The sequence below is a fragment of the Heterocephalus glaber genome, unplaced genomic scaffold (assembly GCF_053883595.1).
Source record: "Heterocephalus glaber isolate CG9 unplaced genomic scaffold, H.glaber_assembly_v1.0 deba00001461, whole genome shotgun sequence".
NCBI classification, from domain to species: domain Eukaryota; kingdom Metazoa; phylum Chordata; class Mammalia; order Rodentia; family Bathyergidae; genus Heterocephalus; species Heterocephalus glaber.
In genome coordinates, this window is record NW_028258308.1 from 36148591 (window position 1) to 36167437 (window position 18847).

The 18847-nt window shown below is 36.3% G+C and overlaps 1 long non-coding RNA gene across 1 annotated transcript in view; it reads left to right on the plus strand.

Annotated features, from left to right (window-relative positions):
* The first annotated feature begins 394 nt into the window (after window positions 1-394).
* LOC147826796 (uncharacterized) overlaps window positions 395-18847 on the plus strand; it is a 30407-nt gene continuing 11954 nt past the window's right edge. The window contains exon 1 of the long non-coding RNA XR_015453479.1: window positions 395-1021. This is a non-coding gene — a long non-coding RNA (uncharacterized LOC147826796). The remainder of the gene's footprint in view (window positions 1022-18847) is intronic.

Genomic DNA, 18847 nt, shown 5'->3' on the forward strand with positions numbered 1-18847 from the left:
CTCTATTCTTTTTTATTTGATCCCATTGCAATCTTTATTATGTTCATAACTCCACTTTTGAAGTTATTTTTAAGATTGTACAAGTGGAAAACAGATAAAAATAAAGACCATTTACACTGCATTTTATATTTAGTGACTGTCAGGGAAACGGTTAAAAATGAGAGTCCGTGAAATGCAAGTGTTCACTGAAATGACCTTGGTTGCTCGCTGCCTGTCTGAAGAGAAGCTGAGGACTGTTGCGAAAGGATTGTATAGCAACAACTGTTGACAAACAAAAAACTGACTGTTCCCAGGCTCTAGACAAGGCTGGGAAATATCCATCTAGAATGGGAATGATCAACACGCAGGCCTGTTGGCAACAAGTCACTTTCCTCTGAAAGCAGTACATAAGAATGTGACAAACTAAGTGTGGTGCAGCTTTTGCTCTCTCCCCTGCTGAAGGCTCATGCAACATCCTTCCCCAGAAGATTCCCCTTCGTCTTGGATGCTGTCTCCTTCCTTGTTGTATGGTAATATATTATTTATTGTTGGGAGCAATGCTACATAATTCTAGGGAAAAATCATTTGGTTAGCCTAGTTCTCTTGCCTACAGCCAAGCTACAGAATAACTCCAGTTTGGCCTCCCATCACAACTGAGACTTCAGTGATCCAGTGATGCTGTGATTCTCCAGGACAAGAAACATTCTGGGAGAACAAACATCTGCTCAGTTCCTCATTGTTCTTGGACTGATTAACATCTTGTTTGCCGGAGATGTACTGAACTCTCTGCAAGCCTTCCGTTACACCTTGTTTATCCCAATGTGAACTATTGAACTCTCTGCAAGTCATTTGTTACATTTGCTTCTCCGGATGTACTGAATAAAAGGTGTGGTAAGCTGGGGGCTTTTGTCTTTGCTGCCCAGAGCAGCACTGATCAGACCCAAAGCTCAGCTTCTTCTCAGTCTCATTTTTCTACCTATCCTGTAATTCGCCGTGTGCTGCCGTGGCTCACAGAAGACTAGGACTCACTGTAGAGGTTCTGGTAACGTCCCCTTCCCCTGTCCCCTACAATTTATGTTCATATCTGCTGTACTTTTATAATAAACTTATTTTCATCTTTTTAAAATCATTATGTGTCTCTTCTCTGTACTGAACCAAACTTGAAATTTCTGTAGTCACATATATATGACTCCTTGCTGTCACTCCTGTGAAGCTTCTTTTAATAATGTTCTTCTTTTCCTCATGGTAATTCTAATTATTGTCTAAAGTCTTTCTTTTTGCACTGAAGTACTCTCTCTACTTTTTCTTGTTGAACTAGCACCCTAGAAAAAAATTATCTGCTGTTGTCTTAAGTATCTGGGAATATCTTAGTAATATCTCAATTTTCAAAGGATAGTTTTTTCTGGATGAAGAATTATAGATTATCATTTTTTGAGCACATTGTTTACAGTATCCAATTATCTGCTGACATCTTTGGTCTCTGATGACAAATCAGTTATTAGCCTTAATCTAGATTATCAGAAAACATACATCAACATATGTCTTGCTGCTTTGAAGATTTTTTTGTCATTGTCTATGGAAAATTGGTTTTGATGACTCTTGGTGTGGATTTCTTTAAGCTTATCCTTCCTGGATACGTTGAATTATTTAGAGTGTTAAGTTAATAATTTTCATCAAATATTGGAAGCTTTTAGTGATTATTTCCTCAATTATTCTTTCTATCCTTTTTATTATCCCCTTATTCCCAATTTTGGTAGGGTAAAGGTGTCACAGTTCTCCTAATTTCTGATCACTTTTCTTCATCTTTTATTTCTATGCCTCAAGATAATCTTACTTGACTGATTTTTAATACTGATGATTCTTTGTTTTACTATTAAATTTTTCTTTTGAGCTCTTACTTTTCTTTTTTGTTAAATTTTTTTATTGGTACATTTTAGGTATACAACACAATTACATTTCTCATTGGGAATTGTACCTTTACATAATGCATCTTGGTTCTTATTTTTTCCCCATTCCTAGCCCTCCCTTCACACCCTTTACCCTTCCCTATTTACAAAGACTTTATTTTCAGTTTTTCCATTTCTCATCATTTTTTCTTTCCCTTCTTTCCTTTCCCCAGCCCCTCCCACTACCCCTACCCCTTTGGACCTTTTCTTCCTATTTTGCATTATAGATTATTCATTCTAATCATTGGTAAATTTTAGGTATACAATATAATGACATTCATCATTGGAAATTTGCACCTTTACATAATCTCTCTTGGTTCTTATTTTTCACCCTTGCCCAGACCTTCCTTCAACCTCTCCATTCCTCCCTATTTACCAAGATTTTGTTCCTATTTTTCCATTTTCTCATATTAATCCCATTCCCTTCTATCCTTTCCCCTAGCCCGCCCACTTCCTTCCCCTTTGCCCCTTTTCTTCCTATTTCACAGTACCTATTATACATTTTAGTCCTTATTTACACTTTCAGTTTCTCACACTAGAGAAACTATTCAGTATTTACACGTGTGTCCTATTTATTTCTCTGAAGAGTATGGCCTCAATGTGCATTCACTTAGCTATAAATGTCTCTAATTTCTGATTTTTGATGGCTGAATAGTACCCCATTTTATAAAAAAAAATTTTTTTCTTTATCCAGTCTCCAGTTGATGGGCATTTGGGCTGTTTCCAAGTTTTAGCGATCACAAACTGTGCTGCTACGAACATGGGCACACACATATCACTGTGGTATGATTCTTTTAATTCTTTGAGGAAGATCCCCAGCAGTGGAACAGTGGGGTCGAATGGGACTTCCAGTCCTAGATCTTTGAGGCATCTCCATACTGATTTCCACAGTGCATGCACCAGTCTACACTCCCACCAGCAGTGGAGCAGGGTTCCTCTTTCCCCACAGCCCCACCAGCATTTATTATTGGTTGATTTCATGATAGCAGCCATTCTTTCTGGAGTGAAGTGGAATCTCAGTGTTGTTTTCATTTGCATCTCTGGAATGACCAGTGATGTTGAACATTTCTTCATGTATTTATTTGCTATTTCTACTTCTTTGTCTGAGAAGTGTCTGTTCATTTCAGATGCCCGTTTTCAGATTGGGTCTTTAAATTTGGGAAGTCTGATCTTTTTATGTTCTTTATAGATTTGAGATAGTAGACCTTTGTCTGAGGAAGAGCAGGTGAAGATTTTTTCTCACATTGTGGGTTGTCTCTTCACACTGCTGGTAGTTTCTCTTGCTGTGCAGAAGCCTTTTAATAAGAAGAGATCCCAATTGTTGATTATTTGTGCTAGTTCATAGGCAATTGAGGTTTTGTTCATAAAATCTTTTCCTACACTGATGTCTTCATGAGTTCTACCTAATCTCTGTTCCAACTGGTTCAGAGTTGCTATTTTAATATTTATATCTTTAATCCATTTTGATTTTAGTTTACTGTATGGAGAGAGATACAGGTCTAGTTTTAATCTTTGGCAAGTCGAAGCCCAGTTTTTCTAGCACCATTTATTAAAGAGGCTATCTTTCCTCCAGTAAGGGTGTTTGGCTCCTTTATTGAAGATGAGATGGCTGAGTGTGTCTGGTGTTGCTTCTGCATCTTCTAATCTGTTCCACTGGTCCTCAGGTCTGTTTCTTTACCAGTACCATGCTGTTCTTATCACAGTAGCTTTGTCATATAGTTGCAGGTTGGGGATTATGATACCCCCTGCCATGTCTCTGTTACCTAGAATTGATTTGGCTATTCTGGGTCACTTCTTTTCCCAAATGAATTTTTGATTCTTTTCTCAAGGTCCATGAAGTATGCTGCTGCGATCTCAATTGGAATTGCATTAAATCTATATAGCAGTTTTGGAAATATGGCCATTTCCACTATATTGATCCTTCCTACCCAGGAGCAGGGGATGTCTGTCCATTTTCTGATATCATCTTCAATCTCTCTTTTCAGAGGGCCATAGTTTTCAGAGAAGAGGTCTTTCATTTCTTTCATTAGGTTGATTCCTAGGTATTTCAGGTTTTTTTGGATGCTAATGTGAAAGGAATTATTTGCCCTATTTCTCTCTCAGTGAGTCTATCATTTGTGTAGAGGAAAGCTATTGATTTTTGTGTGTTGACCTTGTAACCAGCTACTTGACTGAATTTGGTTATTAAGTCTAGAAGACTTTTGGTGGAGTTCTTGAGGTCTTCTATGTAGAGTGTCATGTCATCTGCAAATAATGACAATTTGACTTCTTCATTACCTATCATTATTCCTTTTATTTCTTTCTCTTGGCTAATGTTTCTAGAACTATATTGAACAAGAGTGGTGATAGTGGACATCCTTTCCTTGTTCCTGATTTTAGTGTGAAGGATTTCAGTTTTTGACCATTTAGTATGATATTGGCTGTTGGTTTTTCATAGATGGCTTCTATCAGTTTGAGATAGAGGCCATCTATTCCAATTGTTTGTAGGGTTTTTATCATGAATGCATGTTGGATTTTGTCAAATGCTTTTTGTGCATCTATGCAGATAATCATATGGTTTTTGTCCTTGGTTCTATTGGTATAGTGTATTACATTGATTGTTTTGCATATATTGAACCATCCCTGCTTCCCTGGGATGAATCCGACTTGATGAGGGTGTATAATCTTCTTTATGATCTTGTGTATTCTGTTATCCAGTGTCTTATTAAGGATTTTTGCATCTATGTTCATCAGTAAGATTGGGCTATAGTTCTCCGTTTCGGGTGGGTCTTTCTCTGCTTTGGGTATCAAGGTGATGCTTGCTTCCAGGAATGAATTTGGGAGTATTGCTTCCCTTTCAATTTCATTGAGGAGTTTAAAGAGTAGTGGCAGTAGTTCCTCTCTGAATGTCTTGTAGAGTTCAGCAGTGAAGCCATCAGGTCCTGGGCGTTTCTTAGTTGATAAGTTTTTAATTACATTTTCAATTTCATTGGTTGATATTGGGTTGTTCAGAGTTTTTAGGTCTTCTTCGTTCAACTTTGGTAATTCATATGTATCTAGGAATCTGTCCATTTCTTCTGTGTTGTCCATCTCATTGGCGTATAGGTTCTGGAAGTAGGTATTGATGACCCTCTGGATTTCTACTGGGTCTGTTGTAATTTCCCCCTTTTCATTTCTAATTGCATGGAATTGGGCATTTTCTTTCCTTTTTCTGACAAGGTTGGCTACAGGTTTGTCAATTTTGTTGATTCTTTTGAAGAACCAACTCTTGACTTCATTGATTTTTTTGTATCATTCTCTTAGTCTCCATTGCATTGATTTCTCCTCTGATCTTGATAATTTCCTCCCTTGTATGAGCTTTGGAGTTGTAGTGCTCTTCTTTTTCTAGAAGCTTGATGTTCAGCATGAGGCTGTTTAATTGGGCTCGTTCTGTTTTCCTAATATGTGTATTCACTGCTATGAATTTCCCTCATAAGACTGCTTTTATTGTGTCCCATAGATTCCGATATTTTGTATTGTCATTGTCATTTAATTGAAGGAACTGTCTGATTTCTTCTTTAATTTCCTCTGTGACCCATTGGTTATTCAGAAGTGAGTTGTTTAATTTCCACATATTTATGAAATTTTTTGAGTTTCTTTTGCTATGGATCTCCAATTGCATCTCACTATGGTCTGATAATATACAGGGGATAACTTCAATTTCTTTGCACTTACCTAAACATGCTCTATGAGTGAATATGTGGTCTATTTTGGAGAATGACCCATGTGCACCTGAGAAGAATGTGTATTCTGATTTTGTGAGGTGGAAGACTCTGTAAACATCTGTTAAGTTCATTTGTTGAAGATTTTGATTGAATTCTAGTATTTCATTACTCATTTTTTGTCTAGTTGATCTATCTATTTGTGACAGTGGGATGTTGAGGTACCCCACTACAATTGTATTAGTGCATATATGACTTTTCATGTCCATTAGTATTTGTTTTATATAGTTTGGCACACTAGTGTTTCGTGCATAGATGTTTATGATTGTGATCTCTTCCTCATGGATTCTTCCCTTTACAAGGATGTAGTGTCCTTCTTCATCTCTCTTAATCAGTGTTGGTTTGAAATCTACTTGATCTGCAAAGAGGATAGCTAGTCCTGCTTTTTTGGGGGGTTTCTGTCACATGGAGTATTGTTTTCCATCCTCTAACTTTCAGTCTATGAGTTTCCTTTTGAATTAAGTGTGTTTCTTGTATGCAGCATATTGTTGGATTTTGCTTCTTGATCCATTCTGCCAGTCTATTTCTATTGATTGGTGAATTGAGACCATTTACATTGACGGTTATAACTGAAACATATTGACTTGTCATTGACATGACTTTTTCTCTTTGTTGGGTTCTCCCCCTTTACATTTAATTTCTTGTCATGCCAGATGGGTTCATTCTGCTTTGCTTCCTGTGGTTGTGATCCTCAATATCTGTTCCTAGGATATTGTGTAAAATTCTTTGGAGTGCTGGTTTGGTATTCACGAAGTTCCTAAGATGCTCTTTGTCATGAAAATATCTTATTTCTCCATCAATTTTGAAAGATAGTTTTGCAGAGTACATCAGTCTGGGTTGGAGGTTGTTTTCTTTTAGGGCTTGGAATATGTCACTCCAAGCTCTTCTTGCCTTGATGGTTTGTATTGAGAAGTCTGCTGTGATTCTGTTGGGCTTTCGTTTGTATGTGATTTGTTTCTTTTCTCTAGCTGCTTGTAGAACTTTGTTCTTCCGTTGTGTTTCTGGAATCTTAACAATTATATGCTTATGTGTAGATTTTTTTTTGATCAAGGCTATTTGGAGTCTTATATGCCTCACTTATCTGTATGTCAAGCTCTTTTCCCCTGCTTGGGAAGTTTTCTGCCATTATTTCCATGAAGAGATTTTTTAATGTCATCTGCACTCTCTCTTGTTTCTTCATTGACTCCAATCAGTCTCATGTTATTCTTCTTTGCATCATCTAGCAGCTGCTGGATTGATTTCTCATGTTCCCTTATAATTTTGAAGCAATTTTTCTTGTCCTGGTCACTAATTGCAATCTTATCTTCTATATCTGAAATTCTGTCCTCACATTGGCTTATTCTGCTGTGTAGACTTTCATTGGAGTTTTTCATGTCCTGGAAATGTATTTGCATCTGTTTTATGGATTCCATTTGTTTCTTATGTTGGGATTCCATCATGTTCCTAATCTCCTCTCTAGATTTATTAATCATGTCTTGCAGTAGGGGCACAATTTCTCCTGTTATCTGAGAAATTATTTTTGAATTCATTTTTTCCAGATCCTCTTTTGTTGTCAGTTCAGTGGGTCCAGGTGGTTGAGTATCAGAGTGTTCCATCTCATTTCCCTTTGGGGTTACTGTAGGTGATCTGGAAATCTGGTTTTGAGACTTATTTATGTGTTTTCTCATTTTGACTGGATTGGGGGGCTGTTATCGCCTGCATGGATTACCTCCTCTGAACTGGGTGAGGTGGGCCAGGGGCTGGGAACAGCAGTAGGGATGGAGATCCAAAAGCCCTTTCCTGTGGGTTGGGAACAGAGGGAGGGATGGTGGCCGGGAAGCCCCTTTCTCTGGACCAGGAGTAGCGAGGTGGTGGCTGAGAAGTCCCTCCCTCTGGGCTGGGAGCAGTGGGATGACAGCTCAGAAGCCCCTACCTCTGGGCCAGGAACCATGTGACTCAGTACCTTGGTCTAGTGGTCTGGTGTCCTCTGCATCTTTGTAGTGTGGAACCAGGTGGATGCCTGTCTGTAGCGGGGTGATTCGGTGTCTTCTGCATGACTCAGGACCTCGGTAGGGCATGCATAGACCTTCCTGTGTGCAGCGGGCTGATTCGGTGTATTCCACTGGACTGGGGACCTCTGTAAGGCGTGGGCAGACCTTCCTGTCTGCAGCGGGCTGATTAGGCATGTTCTGTGTGACTCAGGACCTTGGTAGGGCATGGGCAGACCTACCTGTCTGCAGCAGGGTGACCTGCCCGTCCTCCGCATGACTCAAGACCTCGGCAGGGTGTGCACAGACCCACCCGTCTGCAGTGGGCTGACTTGGCGTGTTCTCTTTTAAAATAATTTTTATTAATAATTTATATTGGGCATGGTATTGCCAACTTACAGTCCTTTAGTTCTTTCAACAGAGTTTTCATTAGTATTTTTAAAACATATTTTTATATTTAACATATATTCATTGCACATATTAATGAGATTCAGTGTGATATTTCAACATATGCATACAGTATTCAGATCGACCCTTTAGTTTCCACATATGAAAGAGAATATGTAGTTGTTGTCTTTCTGTGACTTTTTTATTTCTCTAATCATAACATTGTCCTGTTCCACCTATTTTTCTACAAATGGCAATACCTCAGTCTTCTTTATGGCTGAATAATATTTCTATACCTATCTATTGATATATATATAGATATATAGCTATGTATATCACAATATGTGTAGCACATATTCTCTGTCCATTCATCCATTGATGGATACTTAGGTTAGTTCCATATCTTACCTATTATGAATAGTGTCACAATAACCACGGTCATGCAGGTATCTATTAAGTATGCTCATTTAAACCCATAAGTGAAGTAGCTGAATCACACAGTAATTCTATTTTAGTTTTTTGAGATGTTTCCATATTGTTGGGTCCTCCATCATGGCATAGTAATTTATATCCAACCAAAAATATTTGTTTTTTTTTTCTTTGCACCTCCAGAATTTTATTTTTTTATAATACCCATTCCAACTGGAGTTGGATGATATATAACTCATTTTGATTTGCTTTTTTTTTGGTGGCTAATGATATTAAGCATTTTTAATATACTTGTTGGCTATGTGTATTCCTTTTGAGTTATGTCTGCTCAGATAATTTGCCCATTTTTTATTTCTTTTTTTGTGTTCCTTATATATTTTGGATACTAATCCTTTGTTAGATGAATAATTAGCAAATATTTTCTCCCATTTTGCAAGTTGTTTCCTTTACTGTGCAGAAGCTATTTGGTTCTTGGACTTATTTAAATAATTTAAAATCGTTTTCCCATATGTTCAATGTCTGCAAAGATTTTCTTATGGAAAGTATTTCAATGGACAGCTTTTCCACTAAGTGCATTTGCTATATTTTTGTTCCTTTATGTTTCATAAATTTTTATTGAATATTGAACATTTAAAATAACATAACAGGATTCTTGAGATTAAATTCTTCCTTCTGTCATCTTCCTAGTCTATGCCGTTATTTTATATTTCTATTGTGTATTTATTTAGTAATTTTGCTAAACTTTTTCTCTAGTATTTTTTGTCCTGGGTAGCTGTTGAAATCTAAATGATTGGACAAAAGCACTTTGAATGTCTGGAACCAGTTAGCCTGTTTTGTATTTTATGGTGTTTGCCTACAGTAGAGCAGTTTTGTGAGAGTGCCTCTTTCCTGGTCTTTGGCTAGAGAGACTAGACCTTCATATCTATTTTTATCTCTATCTTTTGATTTTTGTAGACTGCTGAGTTCTTCAACTTCAAGTTGGGATAAGTAAGGCTAAAAGAAAACCCCGGGAATTAGGGACTGCACCACTTACCAGGTTCTGAGTGCCCTAGCTGATCTTGTTTCTTCTCTTTTTCGGGGTCTTCTCCTTTGTTTCATGTAAACATGGATTTTGCTTGTACTTTGTGGGAAGAGAAAGAAAAATATGTCTACTCCATCCTCCTAAGTGAAGTGAGGGATGTTGTTAAAAGTGACAGTCACTTTAGTTATTGACAAGAGAAATTTATACATATCAAACTCAATTTTTCCAAAATGATTTAAATATTGAGATTCTCATTTATGCTTTATGTTTTTAAAAATTCAGTTTGTGTGTATTTGAGTAAGAGTTATGGTGGCATTTGCTTAAAAAAAAACATGCATGGGAGATGGATTCAACATGACTGGAAGGAAGAGGAGTCACGTTGGACCTACTCAGAGAAAAATCAACTAAAAACACAGGTAGAAAAGGAAGGACATACATCCTGATGCCAAAACCAATCTGAAATAAGAGAATAGTAAATCAGTGCATCAGCCTACAATGCTACTAGCAGCATAGGCAGTGCCAAGCAAGAATCACCATACTGGGAAGTCCCCAGGAAACTGAAAAATAAATGTAAATTGGCTATTTTATTGTGATAAGGATTATTGTACATAAAATTACCTAAGACTAAGCAAAACCTTACAATTCTTGAGAGGTTCACTGAACTTCAACTATTCACCAGCTCTCTCTGATTACAAAGGAAATAGAAATAGGGTTGAAGGTGTAAATGATAGGTAATCTTTACTGTGCAGTCCTTTTAAGAAGAGGGGCCCTGGTCTATTAATGCAACAGGATTTGGCACAAAAGGACCTGGGAAACTACCAGATGGTGATAGAGTGGAAGCAGAATTAACATAATAGTGTGAAGAAGTGAACTTCATTCTTCATTTGGTCTCTGCTTAGCTATGCAAACTTGATCGGATCCATTAAACTTCCTAAAGCACAGACCTTTTGATTACTCATAGTTGAATGAATTTATTATTATCCAAGTGAAAACTGATATTATTATATTTTTATTATTCTCTTTGTATTTTTATTCTAGGGGATACAGCTTGATACATATTCTAATCTATATAAAATATTATTTTGTAAATTCACATTTGTTTAGTTTTAGGTTGCCACAAATCATGGGTTTGTAGGTTAAACAGAATATTTAAGACTATCTAGGTAAGTTTTTATAGATCATTGATTTTCAACTTTGGCTGCACATTAGAGTTAACTAGGGAGCTCTTTAAATGCTTCAGGGCCCTGGCCTGTCTCCCAGAGATTTTGATCTAACTGACCTGGAGCAAGAGCTGGTCATTAGTACTTTAGAAAAGTTCCCCATGTATCTCTAATGTGTGTGAATCTCCAATTTAGGTAAACATCTTCAGTTCTGACTTAAGATAGTACTCCAGGTAGGTAAGCCAAATGACCAACTAGGCTTGGGTACCATAGATTTAGTAATGATCCCAACAGGGTTGGATAGGAGCTCTAGTTTGTCTTTAACTCCTCTGTATTTCCCCTTACTGCTTTTATTTTCAAAAGTGTTCTCTAGTGATATATACACTGTTCTGTACATTCATGCTCCCCGTCTGGCTTCTGTTTTTTCCTTACATCCAGCTGTCCTTCTATTTGGAAGTTGACTTGCAATTTTATCCTCAAAGTTTAAATTCTCTCTGCAACATTAACATCAGTTTCTAACTAAACACCTTAGAAGAAAGGAAACATGCTAACTCCTGGGCAAATAATTCTGTCTCTGAAGATTTTTCAGTATTATAGGATGTAAAGGAAACAAGACAGGTTTCTGCTCAATAGAAATAGGATCATGTGTGCTAATTGAACAGCACATTTCAATAGAAGTTAGATTGTCTGAGATAGTTGACATTTTAAAAAATACCATATTTCATTTACCATGCCTTTTACTTCAAAACAATGTTGTTGATATGTTATAGTCACCTCAGTTCTTCTAAATGAAAATCTATTTTTCTAAGTGTTACAGAAAAAAAAAAAAGTGAGGCACATGGAAGATAAGAAAATTGGCAGAGTCGGCCAGGAAATGGCCAAGAGGGAGTTGAACTGTGGTATCATTGCAACAGATAAACTTTGACACAAGATTTCCACTAATGAACTGTTGTTTTCTTTTTCTCTACAACCTGAAATGGTCCTCTCTTAATATATCCAAACTATTTGCTCAAGACTGGTGCATATCTGTGTGTGAAGAAACGTTGGACACAGGAAAAGGTGAAGGAGACTTGTTACAAATATTCAAGAATGAGTTGAAGACAGGACTCTTGGAATCAATTTGAGAGTCATTTTACAGAAGATGACAACAGTGAGAGCAAAGTAAACTAACCCAGCTCATTCTTCCCCTGGCTGTTTCTAGCCAAGTGTGAACCCAGGTCACTCCTTGTATTAAAAGGTGAAACCTGTCACTCCCAAAAAGAGTTCTCTGTACTGACCGGTTCACTAATTTACTGCTGACTGGGCTCATCTAGGAAGGGAACACATTAAATATTTAAACCTGTCCTTCTTTAGATGCAAAGCAGCAAAGATGATTTTCCACAGAATTTAGCATTAAACTCAGGCAATTTGTACAGCTGTGCATATAAATGACTTTTCACATAATCTCTAGAGGCCAGGGTCAGTGTTCCTCGTACATTTTAATACTGTAGATGACATAGCAACATCCTTCCAATTTAAGTTCCTTCATAATTGAAAGAGGTTTAATAAAAGTGAGGAAGAGGCAGTATGTACATAGCAAAATCGATTTCTGCTGACAGCTGAGCAGAAGTTAATTGTAATTTTAATGTAATTTGTTCCATAGGTTATGTTGAGCCCTGGAAAATATCTAAATCCATTTGAAAGTAAAGTACACATGTTTGTGTGTGTTGTAACATTAGAATGACCCAATTACATAGCTTTCATGAAGAAACCAAATATAACTTCCCCAGATGAATATTTTAATTATTTTTCCCACAGATATATTTATTTAAATAAATAAAAGCCTGGCCTTTATTATTAGCACATAGTTTTTACCAATCAGATTTTAGGGTGAGGCAGTTGTTATGTTGCTTAAGAGGAATAAACACATAATTTGTCAAAGTACAAGTATAATACAGTTATAATTGCTAAAGTATGCTTATCTGCATGAACTGTAGTTAATATTTATTCTGGGTGAAACAGTTTTTCATTAAGTTATTTTTTCATTTAGTGGAGCTAATAGTTTTGTTGGTAATTCAGACATTTCCTGCTGTGGGTAAAAACAAATGTAAAACAGAAGAATGATGAATTTTCCAGCTCTGAAATTTGCTAATTGCAGAACTATTCAATTATAGGTAATATCCTTTTATTGCTAATAACATTACCCTGTGTCAACAGAAATACAATTTTGAAATGGAATTTGTTCAATTTGCCTTGTATCGAATTTAAAACTGCTCTGTATAAAAGACTTTGGAAAATTAGCAATGAAATATGAATGACAAGGCAAAGAATTAGTAAAATGCCTAAGCTGCAAATTCTTTTCTGGTACATCTGCAACATCTCAGGACAATCTCAAAATGGGTATTTTGACATGCGCGCTTGCACACACACACACACACACAAGCATGTGATTGGATCCATTGTTATGTAGACTAAAATTATTTAGTTTTAAGTTGGTTCTTACACAATTTGGTGTTATCCAAACCTTTCCGTCTTGGCCAGGAGGACCTAGCATTTTGTTGGGTACAGAATGAGGAGTGATGGTATATAGGTCTGTGGATGAGATCAGGTAATTAGGAAGGCATCAGAATCACTTAGTGGTGGAGAACAGTACATATACAATGAAGATTCTGAAGCCTTACCTCACACCTATCAAGTCAGACTCTTCAGATGTACAGCACAGGAATCAGAGGCCCTTGGCCTTTGCCTGCAAAACTATGTAATGGCCATCCCTTCTCTTCTGGAAGGGGCTAGTTATCCACTTACTGTCTCATATAGCTGAACGGAGGCTGCCCTGATCTTTACATCAGATATTACTAAAGATTACAGCAGAAATAGGTGTCAGGCTCTTAGGGATACTGCAGGAACTTTTAAGAATATAAAGGACAGTGGCTGGAAATGTAGCTCCGTGGCACAGCACCTGCCTGGCAAGCACAAGGCCCTGAGTTCGATTTCTGGTCCCCTCCCCCACAAAAAAAATACAAAGGACAGAGCTTGCTCAGGAAGTCTGATCTCTCTTTCTAATATAGTGATGTTTCTGAAAATGTGACCTGAGGACCTTGTACATCAGAATAACATAGAAGATATTAATGGTGAACGTTCTGGAGTCTTATATCTGACCATTTGATCAAAATCACAGAGAACAGATTCAAATCTCTGTGTGTTCTCAAATTACATCACAACCCCACACTGACATCTCAAGTAAATTATGGGCATTTGCTGAGTTGAGAGAAGAGATCTCTTCATCTTCTCCTGAACAGTGGACATACAAAGAAAGCAGCCAACACACATCTGGATATTCTCAGATTTAACACAGGAAAAAATTAGCCCTTGGCAAATCAAAACAGTTGGTCCCCCAAAGACCTAATTCAAATCTTGTTCTACCATATACCAATTATAGGGCCTTGACCAGGGCTCTAAATCATTTTGGGATCCAATTTCCTCATTTGTTAAGTAGTTATAATGTCTATTTCACAGAGATATTATGTAGATTAAGCAAAATTAGATGTAATTACATATGTGAAGCACCTACCAAGCAGACGTTCTGCAAATGTTATTTCCTTTCCCAATCACTGGCAAAATTGTATTCTTAGACCCAAGAGGAAGTTCCTGTTACATACAACTAGAAGGTGGATGTCATTTAATTTATTTCATGGGGGGGAGCTTTTTTTCTCAGTAAATAACAGATTGTCAAAGCTGTTTCAGGCGGATGTATTTATTTTCTTTTTTTCAATTTGTAAATATGCAAATTGAGCGTCATGATTCACTTCATTCCTGTGTAAAATTAATTAAGTATAAAATGTGGATATCAACAAAAATGGAAAAGGTGTATTCAAAATATGGGTTTGTAAGTCTTAGAATTTAGACAACAGGTTCAGAGTTTTATAAATGAATCCAATTATTGCCTCTACAATTTGAGGAGATAGTGGACAAAGCTCTAAGATCAGGTTACAGTCCTACTGCTGGCTTCAATAAGCTATATGGATTTACACAGTTCTCATTTTTCTGAAACTCAGATTTCACATATAAAATGATGAGATTGGAATAGTATATTTTAAAATTTATCTTTAAAGTTTCTTCAAGCATTGTGATTCTTTTCTGGATAAATATTTTGCTTGATTTAATTCTTTTAGTAAAAGAAAGCTGGCAAGTTTTTGTTTGTTTTTTGAGACAGAGTCTCACTATGTAGCTCAAGCTGGCCTTGAACTCACTATGTAGAAGGAACTGGCTACTTTAAGATACTTGGTGTCATTATAGAAAAAAAAATTATTTTTTGTCCTTTATATTTTGTCCAACTAGTCATATATCTATTTTAGAAAAACTCAGAGTAACTCTATGTACTTTTTCATTATACAGTTCTTCAAATGAGAAATGAATGACCATATTTGGCCTTGCTAAGTCTTTTTGTATTTTGTTTTGTTTTATTTTTGTTGTTTGAGACAGGGTTCCACTATGTAGCTCAATCTGGCCCTTAACTTACAGCAATTCTCCTGCCTCAGCCTCCCAATTGCTGGCATGCGCCATCCTGCCCAGCTGAAACTTGCCGAGTCTTATTTCTACTTTTTCTAGAAGTGACCAGGGCATTGTCATGTTGACCATGATAGACTTCGTTAGAAGCTCTGAGCATTTTGCAGGCCAGGTGAGATTTTCCTAATCGATTTATGACAGAATACAGATCCAGCCTGGGAAGTTGAATAAGTATGTATTAGCCTCAAGTTTGAACAACCAAATGAAAGAATTTACTCCCTCTTAGTTTAGAATAAGAGAGTTAAGAAAAGACAAGAATGAGTTGAGGGAAGGTGACCTATACAGAGCTCAATGCTAGAGAATCTCTAAAGTGGGTAGATGGAGTGAAGTCCATGGCTAGCGGAGACAATAAACAGGTGTTTCTCCAATCTGATCTTAGCACTCTTTCCTTCCACCTGCTTAAATTGCTCAATATGTTTTTGCTTTGTTTTTTGTACCAGAGATTGAATTCGGGTCCTTGCGCTTGCGAAGCAGGTGGCAGAACCACTGAGCTAAATCCCTGGCCCTGCTCAATATGTTTTGAAATTACTATTAGAAGTATACTCTATTCTATTCTCAACCTTTCCTTTGGATGATCCCTTTATTCTTTTGCTTAGCTGAAATGTGATTGCACTGAAGACATTATATACCTATAACACCTTAAATGAAGACTCTTTTATCTTCTACCCTCCACACAACTCAAAACCATTGAAAACCATTTTTTCTCCTTTCTTCTTAAAAACAGTACCTTTCTCAGGTTCAACTCATCAGTTGTTGTTAGTTCTCACTTCTGTCAGTTACTGCCATGTACTGGCATCTATCCCCCCACCCCCCATTCACACTGCACCTTACCTCAGCTTTGATTTTTCCAAACTCCTACTGTCCTACAACCTTGAATTTCTTGTTCCCATAACTTTCCATCAATTTCACTTGTATGATCATTCTCGAGATACTGTCATTCCTTCTAGCTACACCACTGTCAACAAAGTTAGTTTCAAATATTTTAATTTCTAGTTATCAACTATTATTTAATACTCTTACTTAATATTTTCCTTATAACAATATTTCAACCTCATGAAAACCTGCAATCCATTTATTGTAACACTATTTCACCATTACTTACTCAAGGTCCTCACTTTTCACAGAAGCTGTGATTTTTTACTCCATCCATCGGAGCCCTTGCATAACTTTAAATTTTCTATGATCTGTCTCCCAGAATTCTATTCATCTGGTAAACACTTCACTCTGATTAAGCTCAACTGTCTTTTTATTTTATACCTTTGAATCAATACTTCAACAAGAAAATTCACTAATTGGATTTGCTTAAAATTTATGTTCTTAGTGTAAAGAGAAATTCCATCCATGTCAGATAATGCTGCTAGATTTTGGTATTACATTCATTCAGCCATTTAGTAAGGTAACAATTCATGTCATTATCTCAAATCTTTAATGCCACTGATAATTTTGAACACAATAAATGGTCTTAAATGAAAATTATTTAATATCTATCAAAAATTCCACCTCCCTGCTGTATTTTTTCTTTTGTTATAGTTTCTTCTTGTAGTTTCCTTTACCGCAGCATAAATGATGTTCCTTACTTCAGGGCAAGGAAATTCATGCCATAAATTCCACTCACTATTATCATCTTAAAAATTTAATCTATACCTTTAAACAATTTCTTTCCTTAATCACCAAATTTCTCTTATTTATATATTCCTTTCAAAACATTTTAAAATATTTTCTCTTATCCTCATTTCACCTTGCAGTAAACTCCTATTCTCTGCTCCCATTCATGGAAAAATGGTCATGAATATTAACTCCTTGCGTTTGTTATTTTCACATGCTCATCTCTTGTCTTATGTTCACCTATTTTAATTGGCCGACTAAATGCAGCACTCTACCTGTGTAGTTCTTACAAGATGGTTCTTCTGTATCCTTCCATGGAGGACGGTTAGTTCTCTATCATTTTAACAAGTGCTATGTGCAATATTGAAGGTAATTTGATTAATTCATCTAGCTTGAAACGTGATTTGTTTTGCTTTCAGGATACTGTGCTCTGTTGGTGACTCCTTCATGTCAGCGAGAGGGCTCTTTCACTCTTCTGTCACGGCTCCATGCCTTCTGTGAAACCTCTAATTAATAAAATGCCCTAAGATTCTAGCTTCAGCCCTCAGCCTTTTGATTTTCCTTATACTTATTTTCCCACTGTTTCAAATAATTTTTCTGTTTTGTTGAACTTTTAAAATATCTCCATCTAAATGTTTTCTAGCACTCAAGTGTCATATAGTCTAAGATAACCAAATAATCAATACCACAATATTTTACTTTATCTCAGATTGAACATGGCCAAAGCAGAATATCTGTTAGGGTTTTCCAGCCCAGTCCACTGTACCACATCACCTCAGGAAATGGTACCACCATTGCCATCTAGAAACTCAGGCTACAAATGTAGGATTAAATACGTTTGATGTTTTTCTGTCTTGTATTTTTGACCCAATCTATTACCAATCTATTAATTAAGTCCTTCTACCTGCTAAATTATAACTAAAATTCAACCACTTTTCACTATCTCCACTGCTGTGTGAGAGTCTCAGAAGCCTACAGTCCTCATGGATCTCGGCAACTCCCCTTTTCCAAACACCCCACATATACTGACATATTCCTATGAAGCTGCTTCCACCAAGCAGCTACAGTGATTTCTAAAAATTTTATTTTAATGTAATACAAACAGATATTAATAAAATACATAAAGGATCCTTCTTACTTCTATAAAAATAAAGCAAACTTTTATAACAAAATAATTAGAAAATAAATATAAACTTGAGGCATTTGTAGGCAAATGGATACAACTTGAGAACAAAATGTTAAGTGAAATAAGTCAAACATACAAGCATAAACATCTCATGGTTTTACTTATATGAGAAACTAAAAACATATACAAATGAAGATCAAAATAAAAGATAAGATAGATAAATTGGAAGTAGGGAGAAGTTCATATAATTCCCCAAATTACCTGTTAGATTGTTTCAAAAATATTTTAAAATGAATGCTAATTTGTTTTAGTTATACAGTGAAATTGTGAAGCCAATCAACCAATGTATGCCCTCACACAGTGTAAAATCCAGACATAGCTTTACTTTATATCCAGAGTTAAATCTCACTGTGACCTATAAGGCCATACATGAACTGGCCTGTGATTATGAATCTAAATTCATCTATCTATATTCATCCCCTCAGTTGTTTATAATTCAGCATCCCCATTGACGTTTTTTTCTGTCGCTTGAGCACTCCAAAGTCTTTTCTACCTCAGAAACTTTGCAATTGCAATTTCTTCTGATTGGACCATTTTCTTCCTTTCAAACATTTGCATAGCTAACAGCTTCTTTTTAGGGTCTTGATGCAAAAATTATTTCATCACCAAGGCCTTCCCTGGTCATTCTATTTAAAGAAGTCCTCCCAGTTGTTTGTTATCCAGTTCTCTCCGTTACCTTTTTTTTTTTTTTTTCAAATTCATGCAATTCATTCTTTTTTTTCTTTTGAGATCAGCTCTTGAATTTGGCTTATTTATTGTTGTTTTGTTCTATATTTTTATCTCATTTCTCACTCTCATACTAAAATATAAGTTCATGTAAATATTAGGTGCTAAACTCCCAAGGTCTAAAAGAGCACATGGCAGGTAATCAATATTTAATAC